This window comes from Macaca nemestrina, chromosome 1 (genome assembly GCF_043159975.1).
Source record: "Macaca nemestrina isolate mMacNem1 chromosome 1, mMacNem.hap1, whole genome shotgun sequence".
Taxonomy (NCBI): Eukaryota; Metazoa; Chordata; class Mammalia; order Primates; family Cercopithecidae; genus Macaca; species Macaca nemestrina.
The window spans coordinates 206,421,083-206,432,367 of record NC_092125.1 but is presented as its reverse complement, the minus strand read 5'-3'; the positions used below and the strand labels follow the sequence as shown (position 1 = coordinate 206,432,367).

The 11,285-nt window shown below is 55.5% G+C and overlaps 1 protein-coding gene across 6 annotated transcripts in view; it reads right to left on the bottom strand.

Annotated features, from left to right (window-relative positions):
• LOC105473734 (AT-hook DNA binding motif containing 1) overlaps nt 1-3,647 on the bottom strand; it is a 70,004-nt gene extending 66,357 nt beyond the window's left edge. For 4 of the 6 annotated variants that reach the window (XM_071097757.1, XM_071097763.1, XM_071097754.1 and 1 more), the window contains exons 1-2: nt 3,201-3,470; nt 2,873-2,970 (exon numbers count right to left, since the gene is read on the bottom strand). The gene's annotated coding sequence lies outside the window, so the exon portion shown is untranslated. Of the gene's footprint in view, nt 1-2,872; nt 2,971-3,200; nt 3,471-3,632 lie in introns of those variants that run through there. The other 2 variants (XM_071097770.1, XM_071097755.1) reach the window with 2 other exon arrangements.
• Between the last annotated feature and the right edge of the window lie 7,638 nt (nt 3,648-11,285).

Sequence of the window (11,285 nt, the reverse complement as noted above, 5' to 3'; positions counted from 1 at the left end):
CCCCTGTCCAATGGGGAACAGAAGCATAGAGGAGGGAGTGGTTCAAAGTCAATGCTCCAGGCTGATTGGAGAACAACAATGTCCCTCTGGGGCTCTGTCAGTCCAGAACAGCTCCCCCTACCCAAATGTCTTCTGCCAGGGGCAGTCTGCCCCTCAAGCCTCCAGCACAACCATAGCAATCAGGTGGAGACCCCATCTTTTAATCTTTTGAGTCCAAGTCCAACTTCCCTACTGTACACCTCCACTTAGCTCAGCAGGGGGTTCCAGAAGCCTCCCAGCCCAGATCTAAGTACATGCAGTGGGGGTTAACAAAGCCCCCCAGCTCCCAAACCCCTTCCCCAAAGGCCCCATCAAGGGCTGGGGAGCAATGCAAAATAACCCCAGAATCCTCATGCATTGAAACTGAGAAGCTATGCTGTCCATTCACAGCGCCTGAGGGTGGTAGGGGCTCCCTGCCCCCACGACCCTGTTCCAGACCCCCCAGCCCAGCAACAATAATAAACAGCTAGCTCTTTTTCTTTATGACACCAAATTTCTCCAAGCCCAACAGCTCCTTCCATCACTACCTCAGCCATAGATCACATTAAAAACTCACAGAGGGCAACTTAAACACATCACATTTGTTTCTCTCTATATTATTTCAAAAGTAACGGCATTAAAAATGGATTTTACTACAGAAAATAAATATCAGCACGTGGGCCGGGAGCCCAGATAGAGGAGAGAGCCCACCAGGGGAATGTCCCTGAGGGCTTGGGCACAGTTAGGCACTGACCAGATTAGAAAGGCCAGGCTACACCTTGGGCTGTGGGGGATTCCTGGGGAGGGGGCAATGCCTGCCCACCTGGGCATCTGCTCCAAAGCCGGATGAAGAAGGACAAGTCACTGGTTTGGGCTGGTGGCCACTGGTCCCCCAAAGCTCATGCCCTCACTGGTCTTTGCAACCCCTGAAGAGTGGGAGCTCTGGGGCCAGAAGTTCACCAGTCTCTGGGGATTACTCCAACTATTGACACAGCAGGAGAAAAAAATGAATTCAACTTACTATCCAGTTTGATTTTCCATTACTATAAAAATAAATATACATCTGCTCAAAGGAGGGAGATGGCAAGCAGCATGCACATGCCACCTGGGGGGTCCCCCCCACAACCCAGCCTGCCTGCCCCCGCCCCACGCCAGGCTGGGGGACAGACAGACTGGTAATCTTTCACTTACAGCCCCAGCTCACACAGTCACACACACCGGGCCACACGGAACAGGAACAAGCCAACAATAGAAACACCCCAAATGCCCCTGGCAGGACTCTGCCCAGGCCCAGGCACATGCCCCCGCCCAGCCGGCGGCGACAGCAGCAGCGGACAAAATGTGGCCACCCTGACCCGGAGGCAAAGCTTGTCCTCACACCCTGAGCTCTGCCCAGGGAGCTGGGGCCAAGTCCCGCCTGACACCAACTGGTCCGGCGGGAAACGCCTGCCCAGCCAGACAGGCACAGGCCCCCCAAGGGTCCCTCCTTGTGCTCAGGGACCAGGCTGGTGCAGTCCGGCCCTGCCTCCCAGGGTGACGCCTGGGCCCAAATTCAGCTGGCCCTGCCAGTCAGGCACTGGTGCAGAACCGAGGGCACCAGGCTCAGCCCCTCCCAGCCCAGCCCCAGGGCCCCCAAGCTGGGAGGGAGGGGAGACTCCCCACCCCTCCACATCTGGCCCTGGCCCCCAGGGTCTGCGGTAGAGAATTCCCGCCCCCGCTTCTCTCTCTCCCTCCTCCCGCTCTGTGCCCGCTGCCCGCCTCAGGGACAGCCCCAGCTCCCGCCTCCGGCCAGCAAGGCCCACATCCTTCCTCCCTCAGCTGGCCCCTTTGCCTGGCAGGAGGCTGGGGGGTCAGGCTGCTGGGGAACCCCCCCAAGCTCCCATCAGTCCTCATCCCCAGCCCCCAAACTCTGGGTTGCTGTCCCTTTTCCTGTAGAACAGGAAACAAGGTTATTTCCTAGACTCAGAGCCAGCCCCCTGCCCCTCTGGCTCTGCCCGGGGACCCAGACCCAGCAGGGGAAGGCGCCCTCAACCAGCAAGCAGAGATTCAGCAATTCACCCCAGCTCCCTGCCTAGGGGGCTGACAGCTGTCACTCAGCACCCCACCCCCTGGGGAAGAGGGGGCCGATTCAATCAGAGCCCCAGAGGAAACGCATTGATAGGCGATTATTTATTTATTTATGCAAAAGTGAGCCGACTTTGTTCGCCAGGTAACCGGGCACGCGGCCCAACCCCTTCAGCCCTAGCCGCCCCCAAATCCCTCCTCCGCCCCACACCCCCTCCGGGTCATTAGGTCCCCGCCCCTCAACTCCCCGAGAGCCAGTGGATCCTAGGGATTTGGGGGTTGGAGGGGAGGGGCTCCTCCCTCCGCAGTCTCCCCTTTTCCCAGCGCCGATCCTAAAATCCAGCCTTGTTCTCCGCTCCCACGGTCCCCCCTTCATTCCCCCCCCCCACATTCTCAGCAAGCTGGAGAGCAAATTGCAGTTTTAAATCCAAAGGCGGAGGGAGGGGGAAGGAGGAGGGGGCGCGCGGCAGCGCTGGGCGCGCACCTCGCCCCCGAGCCGGGGGAGCCGCGGGGCGGCCAGGAAACCCGAGAACCCCCCCTCCCCGCCCCCCCCCTCCCCGTCCACCTCCCCCTCCCCCTTCCCGGCGCTGCCTGCCAGGCTTCGAGCCGAGCCCAGCCGAGCCGCGGGCCCCGGTGGAAACAAAGACCGATCGCACCGCGGGCACCGCAGCCACCGGGTCCAGCGGACCGGACCGGGGGACGCGGGCCCCCCCCACCGTGCGCTGCACAAAAGAGCCCGGCCGGCCGGTCCCCAGCGGGGGTCTAGGGCTGGGGAGGAGGCGCCACTCACCGGAGTGCTGGGCTGCCGGCTCCGTGGGTCCGAGCCAAGCGAGGGGTTTTAGGGGGCGTCTGTCTTCCGGCGGTGGCAGCGACGCGGGCGCCCGGCTGCTGAGGAGAGGAGTCGTGGAAGAGCCCTGAGCCGCCCGCCGTCGCTGACAGCATGGCTCGCGCCTCGGCTCACATTCTCCGCCGCTAACTCCGCTGGACACGGCCCCCCGCTCCCGCGGCGCCCCCCCACCTCGATCACTCCTTCGCTCTCTGCGCTCCCCTCGCCCTCCCGCCGCGCACACACTCTCCCAGCCCTGGACACCCCCGCCCCCACCCCCCCAATTGCAAACCTGGGAGGGAACGCGCCCCGCGTAGTCCTCCTGCTCCTCCTCCTCCGCCCTCCTCCCTCCCGCTCTCTCTGGCTGTCTGTCTGTCTCTCAGACTGTCTCTATTTCTCGCTCTCTCTGCCTTTCTCTGCTCTCCAAGCTGGGTGGGAAAAGGAAATGAGGACAGAAAGCAGACGCTGGCTTTGGGTGGTGGTAGCTGGATTCCCTCTCTCCCTCCCTCCCCCTCCTCCCCTCCCTCCTCCTGCCTTCTGCTCTCTCCGCTGCGAGCGGGGCTGAGCGCAGCCTGGCGGGTGGCTCGCTCTGCCCGCCCGCCCGCCTGTCTGTCTGTCTGGTCCGCCTCGCTCGCTCCCTCCCTCCGTCTCTCGCCCTCGCCCTGCCTGCCTGCCTCTCTCCGTCTCCGCCGCCGCCGCCGATGCCTCTGCGAGCTCGCCTTACCTTCGCCGCTCACCATCCGGAACCCTAGGGGGGAGCGCGCGCGCGGCACGCCGGGACTTGTAGTCCCCGCCCCGGCCGCTCCGCGCGCGGGGAGGGCGGGGCCGCGCCGGGTGCTCCGACGGCGCGGCCGGGAGCCGCGGGGACCCCGTGCCTGGGGCGCGTCTGACTGGGGCGCGTCCTCGTTTACCAACGGGCGCAGATCCTCCCCAAGAGTTACGAATGGTCCCCGTGTTCCTTGTCTCCACCGGGGGGCTCTGGTTCGAGCGGAGGTTGCGAGTGGGAGTGAAGGGGCGGGGTCTGAGAGCGGAATGGGAGTGGAATAGGGAACCAGGGGATTAACCAAAGGGGCTGCGACTTTCTGGGGCGTCCCAGTTAAATGTGAGGAGGAAGGGACGGAGGAGAGGACCGGCTCTCTCAATCTGGGGACGTTATCCTTTTCTGAAAAGGTTTCTTATTGAGTAAAGCGCAAGTATTTATGGCGGGAGGGCTGCTGGGGCGGGGCAGCGGAGGAGACCCAGCCAGCGCTGCCTCCCCACTCGGTGACCCCTCCTCTCAAACTCCGAGCTCTGGGTTTCGCCCTTGCAACCCAGCTTTCCTACATGTCCAAGGGCGGCGAGGGCTCAGAAGTCTTGGATAATCCACAGATAGAACACACACACCCTTTTCCGAATTCTGCTGAGCATTTGCGTTGTGTCAGGAAGCAGGATTCAGATTGAACGGTGCTGACCTCCTGCCGCGGCCGGGGGCTGGGCTCAGCACTTTCACCTACCTCCTCTTCAGGTCACATCTGTTCTCCAGCCCCTGGCTCCTGGGCCCCCTCCCTAGCCTATCCCACAGATGGGAATGTGCGCTGCTTGAGGGCCTTGTTACCGCCTCCAGAGATGGCTGAACTGCTGCGGTAAAATCGTGCTGTTATTTCCATTTTAGAGATGGGGGCACTGAGGCCCAGGTTCTTCTGGTTAGCAAGTGGCTGAGCCCAGCTGGGTTTGAACCAGGGTCTGACTAACCCCAAACCCCACAAGCTTAAACCCTGGGCTATGGCAAGCAGTTGTGATTCCCTCCATTTCTGTAACTGACCTTCTCTCCCTGTGTCTGTGTGTCCTTTCTTGGCAATTCAACAAATGTTAACTGAGGTATGCAGGGCTTGCAGGGGACTCGGAGATGAATAATGCATAGTGGCTGTCCTGTCCTGTGTCCTAGGTGTCTACCAACGCCGGCCCTGACTGGCCCTGCGGCGGTCCCACCTCATGGGACCACCTCATCTGTGTGTCTGATGTTCCACACTCTGTGTCTGCTGGCCTTGTCTATCTTGCTCCAGGTCTGAAGTTCCTAGAGCAGTGCCTTTGTCTCTGGCCTCCCTGTTTCTGACTCTTCCTTTGGCCTTGCAGGGTGATGGCCAGTGTGTGACAAAGGCAGCTGGTGACATTTTGCCAACTGCAGCTCCCTGGTCACTATCTTCCCCACACCTCCACTCCTTCCAAGCTCCTTCTCTATGGCAGTCCGGTATCCCCAGAGGACAAAAGATGAAAAGATGGGATCTGGGGAGCACTCTCTATTGGCCCTTGGCAGAGGGTGTGTGCAGCAGTAATAGGAGAGGTCTAGGGCTCTAAACGGTACACTATTGATTTGGCATCATGGGGCTGCCATGACCGGCTGGAGAGACCATCATCTTGGAGCAGCTTCTCCTTGCAGACAAGTTAGACCTTGGGTTCGAAGATTTATTCACTGAATGGGAAATATACTCATAAAAGTAGTGGCTAAAGTCATTAGAAATTCTGCAGCTCCAAAGCCTGGGCCTGAAGTGATCGCAAATAGATGAGGCTTTGGCACCTTGCCCTAGCTGGCCCCCTATAGGACAGACAACTTTGGTGTTGGGGAAGGTGAAAGAGACCCAGGTTCCTCCTCCTTTCTCTCCCTTCCCCCATTACCCATTAGATTCTGCCCCTGGACATGAAGACTCTACTCAGTTTGAATCAAGTTTTAGGAGGGAGTTGGGTGGGATAATATAGGATGGTTTCTGGGGTGTGGAGAGCCCCAGTAGGCTGGGATGAAGGGGAGTTTGGGAAAAGCGTGGGAGGGGGAGGTTAAGTAATGAGATGCAGAGGGCAAGATTAGTAGGACCCATGGCTATGAGTTAGAGGGAAGTAGAAGTTAGGTAGGGTTTCCCAAGGATGCCCCTCCCACCCCAGGCTACTTCAGTGTCCCCTCCCCTGTGAGGGTGAATTCCGTTAGCCCTTAAAGTGTTGATCGTCACTGGAAACCAAGCATTGCAGAGTCTCCCTGTTATCTGGGGGCTGGTCTTTTTCGTGGAACCTCTCCAAATTGTGTTGAGCTGGGGAGGGGGGGGGTCTCCCCAAACTCAAACTGTCTTCCCGTGGGCTGCTGCTGCCACCTAGTGTCTAATCTCCATTTCTGCTTCAGCAGTTAGCAAGCAGGAGGGAAAGGAGGCTTGAGGCAGAGGACACAGGTTCTGGAAGCGCCTGAATCATCCCTCTCTGGGCTCAGCTCCCTCCAGCCGCTTTTGTTTCAGTGTAAGCAGAAGGTGGTGTAGCTAGACCCTAGAAAATAAAGATGAGAGTCTGGAGATAAAGTTGTGGAGTCGGGTTTGAGAGGCCATGTGGAGTAGCAGCCAGACAGGCCTGGTCCTGATCTTGATTTTACTTGTGTGTCCTCAGTCTGTGTGAGTCTCAGTTTTCCCGTGTGTAAAATAGAAGCAGAGCTGTTGAGAAGATTAACTGAGCACATAGATGTAAAAGCACTGTGAAAACTGGCAAGGGCATGGTGAGAGAGATGATGAGTCACACTAATAATGACAATAACTGACAGGTCCCAGCAGCCTGGAGCCAGGCCCCCGGGCCTCATGGAAAGGGCAGGATAGGGTAGGGACTAGCATGGCCCTCCCTGAATAAGGAATTTCTGGGACTGGCCCTACTCCTGGGGCTGCCTCAGGGGAGGTGTGGACTGCTAGAGGGTGGTTCAGCCCAGTATGAAGAAGGGGAGACAGAGGCCTAGAGAGGTTGTGGGCCTATCCTAAGCTATTGAGCTGCAGATCCAGGAACAAGAGGCCTATTGGACTGGAGCCATTATGGCCCTGGTTTTCCCCTTCTTTGGATGGGAACAACTCAAAGCTGGAGCCCAAGAGGCCATGCAAGCAGGAAGCCTCCCTCATTGTGGTACAGTGGGGACTAAGGCCCCCAGGCCCCGTTAGCCCTCCTCCTGGGCCAGCCTCTTTCCCCTCCCCCGTGCAAGTCCTCCCACATTCCTCTAGGCCACAGGAAACCCCAGCTGCAGCCCAGACTTCAAACAGCTCCTCCCTCTGGGGCAGGGGGTGTGGGAGGAGAGGCCAGAGGCCAGAGGGCAAAGGTCAGCTTTGTTCCTGCCGGGGTGGTAAGGGACCTGGGGGAGACAGAGGGGGAGCAGGGTCGGGCCCTTGACAGCCACACTGAGTGTGTGTGAATTCCTGTGGCCATCAGGGTTGTGTAGTTCCCGCTGTGCGCCTGTGTCTGGGGGATAACTGTGTGTCCTCGGTTTGCTTTCGCTTGCGGGCCTGACTTCTGTGTCTGCGTGTGAAGCAGTACATGTTTGTCTGTGGGTGCTCAGCCTGGGATCCCACTGACATGTCTGTAGGTGCCATAACTTGTATCACTCTGTCTGGTTCATTGGTGCGGTCAAAGCTACATGTCCTTATATGACGGTGACCTGGTATGGTTCTTTGTGTCCAAGAAGGGTGTCCCTCTCCTGCCTCTTCCCCTCCCATCTTTCCTCCCCATTGTCACCAAAGGATTCCTTCTGAAAAATGAATCTGGCTGGGCGCGGTGGCTCACACCTGTGATCCCAGCAGTTTGGGAGGCCAAGGTGGGCGGATCACTTGAGGTCAGGCGTTCGAGACAACCCTGGCCAACATGGCGAAACCCCATCTCTATTAAAAATACAAAAATAAGCCGGATATGGTGGCTCCCGCCTGTAGTCCCAGCTACTTGGGAGGCTGAATCAGGAGAATCACTTGAACCCGGGAGGCAGAGGTTGCAGTGAGCTGAGATGGTACCACTGCACTCCAGCCTGAGCAACAGAGTGAGACTCCGTCTAAAAAAAAAAAAAAAAGTAAATCTGACCTTGCTACTACCCTGCTCAAAACCCTTCAGTGGCTCCCCATTGCCCAAGGCTTAGGATCCCAGCTCGAGTGCGTGGCAGACAAGACCCATGCCTGCCTTTGCCATCTTCATCTTTAGCCACTAACCCCTCTGAAATTTCACACTCCTAGCACACCTACCTAATTGTAACTCCCTGAGCAGTCTCATTTCTTGCCTTTGAGCTCACTTAATTCTGTCCAGTCTGGAATGCCTTTCTGTTGCTTCTTTCTTTACCAAGCAAACTCTTACTCTTACTCTTACTCTTGTTTCTCGTGAATCAACACCTCCTCTGAGAAGCCTCCCAGACTTCCCCCAGCCCAGTTGAGTTAGGACTCTCCCCTGTTCTCCCACATAGCTTTATTGTCATTTTGTGCCTGCATCTGTCCCATTAGCACCCATCACCATTAAACTGTGACCTCTTTGAGAGCAGGAACTGTGCCATACCTCCTGTCCTGTGGTGGGAAGTTTCTGAAAAGACCCATCCCAGGGGAAAGTTTCTTGCAGTTTTGGATGTAGTACTCAGAGTCACCACTAGAGAGAGTGTGAACATCACTGCAGGACCATCCAGGCGCGGGGTGTGTGTGTGTGTGTGTGTGTGTGTGTGTGTGTGTGTGTCTTAGATACTGTACCTGGGAGACAACTACTGGAGTGGAGAGAGGATGTGTGTGTGTGTGTGTGTGTGTGTGTGTGTCTTAGATACTGTACCTGGGAGACAACTACTGGAGTGGAGAGAGGATGTGTGTATGTGTGTGTGTGTGTGTGTGTGTGTGTGTGTGTGTGTGTGTGTCTTAGATACTGTACCTGGGAGACAACTACTGGAGTGGAGAGAGGATCCACTCAGCTCAGTCCTGGAGCAGTGGGATCCAGATTAGACTCCATTCCCCACAATGAGTCCTGGGTCCCCCAGATTTCTTCTTTATTTTCCCCACAACTCAGGGCCCATACCCCTTGGTTTTCCCCCTCCTACTTCTTGCCTTTGACTCTCCATCCCTCTTCTTCCATGCCTCATCTTCACCCTCAGGCCTCCCATGCCTAATTATTGGCACTTGCCTAGCCTGAATGGGCCTTACTCCACCATACCTCTGGGCCTTTGCCCATGCTGTTCCCTCTGCTGGAGATGACCTCACCCTCTGGCTGCTTCATCAAGCAGATTTTTATTTCACAGACTCCAAGAAATCCCCCAGACTTGGCTCCCAGACTGACCTTGCCCCTAAGTGTTGTCATTGTTTACTGTTCTGCCTCCTAGACAGGACCAGCCTACAGGAGACATCAGTAGATGTGTGTGAAATTAATAAATGACTTAGTTCTTTTACGAGTACAATCCTCAGCATGTATGGAGCTACCCCTGAGCCCTATGTGCACCAGGCCCTTCCTGGTCCTGACTCTGGGTCAATATGACACTTTCCCAGGCTGCTCCTTCAAATAAAGAAATATGACTCGGGGAACACATGAGACTTTGAGTTCAAATCCTGACTCTACCATCCGCCTGTATGACCTTGAGCCAGTGTTGTAGCCTCTCAGAGTCTTGTTTCCTCTTTTGTAAAATGGGGATAATCACACATCTGTGCTGCCTTGTGGTGAAGATCAAATTAGACGATGCATGCGAAATACCCAGCATTAGTCAATTAGGTGTCCTCCTCCCCCACCATGAACTTGGAAATAAAATTGCCCTCTGAGTCTTAAACCAGTAAAATCCACGCATCACGGAGGAGAAGAGCCAGGTGGGGGAGTGAATGAGGCGAGAGATGGTTTTGTAAACGACTGAAGAGTTTTGTGAACGGTGCAAACCGCAATCAAGGTGACCCGCCTGTAATCTCAGGGAGGCAGGGCGAGGATGTGATTGAAATTGAGAAAGCAGAAGCCTAATCAATTGCATTGTGCTCTATCTGAAGGGAACAGAAGGCAGCACAGAAAATGGGGTGCAAGGGAGAATTCATCTAGCTGTTTCAGAGGGAGAGACAAGGAAGGTACCAGTAGACACAGGGATTCCAGGCTCAGGAGGCCCTGGTCTCTACTGAGGAGCAGTGAGGGGCCTGGTGAACTCCGGGTGGTTCACTGCCCTGCTGGGCTTTCGTTGAAACCAAACAGGCATCCCAGTACCAGACAGAGCCCTGTAGGGCGGACAAGAATATTCTGGTCCCTGAAAAATGCTATGGAGACTGAGAGCACTGATTTTGGAGTCAAAAGACTTGGTGTAAGCCCCTGCTCTGCCACTTCTGTCCTGCTGATTCACTTCACTGTGCCTCAGTTTCCTCATTAGCAACATGAAGATACAACAAACTCCTCCTCATAGGGATCTGCGAGGATAAAATGGCAGCATGCATGCACTTAGCAGGATGCCTGGCACAGAGTCAACAATTTGCAAATGGTAGTGACAAAGAGAATTAACATGTATTGATCATTTGATTACTATTTCAGAGATGAGGAAATCGAGGCTTGGAGAGGTGAAAAATTTACACTAAATCACACAGCTAGTGAGTGGTGGAGGCAGGATTCACACCAGGCACTACAGCTCCAGTGCCATGCTCTTCTCTGCTTATTTCATGGCAGGTAGAATCACTGGCCTCTGGCTTATACATCAGGCTCTTGTGAGTTTGGTCAACCAGAAACTGTATCCCTTGGGAAGCCTTGGCCCCTGAGACTTTTGCTGTAGAGCTAAGGCTGCCACCCCTATGACAACCCCTCTGAGCAGCCATTTGGCTTCTCTCCATCTTATTGCTCTCATTTAACAACCCCCAGCACAGGGCAGGACACAGGGAATTCTCAGTCTGCATTGATCGCCTTATCTTTCTTTCCTTTAGGTCACCCAGCATAGGAGGATTTCCAGGGAATCTTTCCACCAATAACTAGAGGAGGAAAGATCATACACACACACACACACACACACACACACACACACACACACACACACCCCACACCCCACAGATGCTCTCTTCCCAAAGCCTAGAGGCAATGAAGTCTAGTGAAAAGACCATGAGCTTTGGTGTAAGATCTAGGTTCAAATCCTAGCTCTGTCACATACAGCTGCATGCCCTTGGTACATCATGTAACCCCTGAGCCTCAGTTTTCTCACCTACAAATGGGACTAATCACAGAACCAGGCTCAGGACTGGATTAAAATGAAAAGATGGCTGTAAATACATCTGACATTCAGAGGACACTTAATAAATGAGTTATTATTATTACAATTTTCCTCTCTGCTTGACTATGAACTCCTCCTCCAGGGCAGGGACAGGTCTTATTCATGTTTGTGTTCCCAGGGTCCTCCTTAGCAAAGAGTCAATGCTTTGCAGAGTCAATGCTCAGTAATGATTTGCCAATTGCAGCAGTGATTCCCAGCTTCCAGACTCCTTCCCTGTCCTTTCCCTTAGTCAGTCAGATGGTCAACAAAAATTTACTGACGGGAGAGGTGGGAATCTTTATTCCCTGCTCCCCTTGTTTCCACACGGAGGCATGTCAGCTTCCAGAGTTTCTCTAAGGGGAATGAGGGAGTGTGAAGATTCATCGTGGCACAGGTGCACTG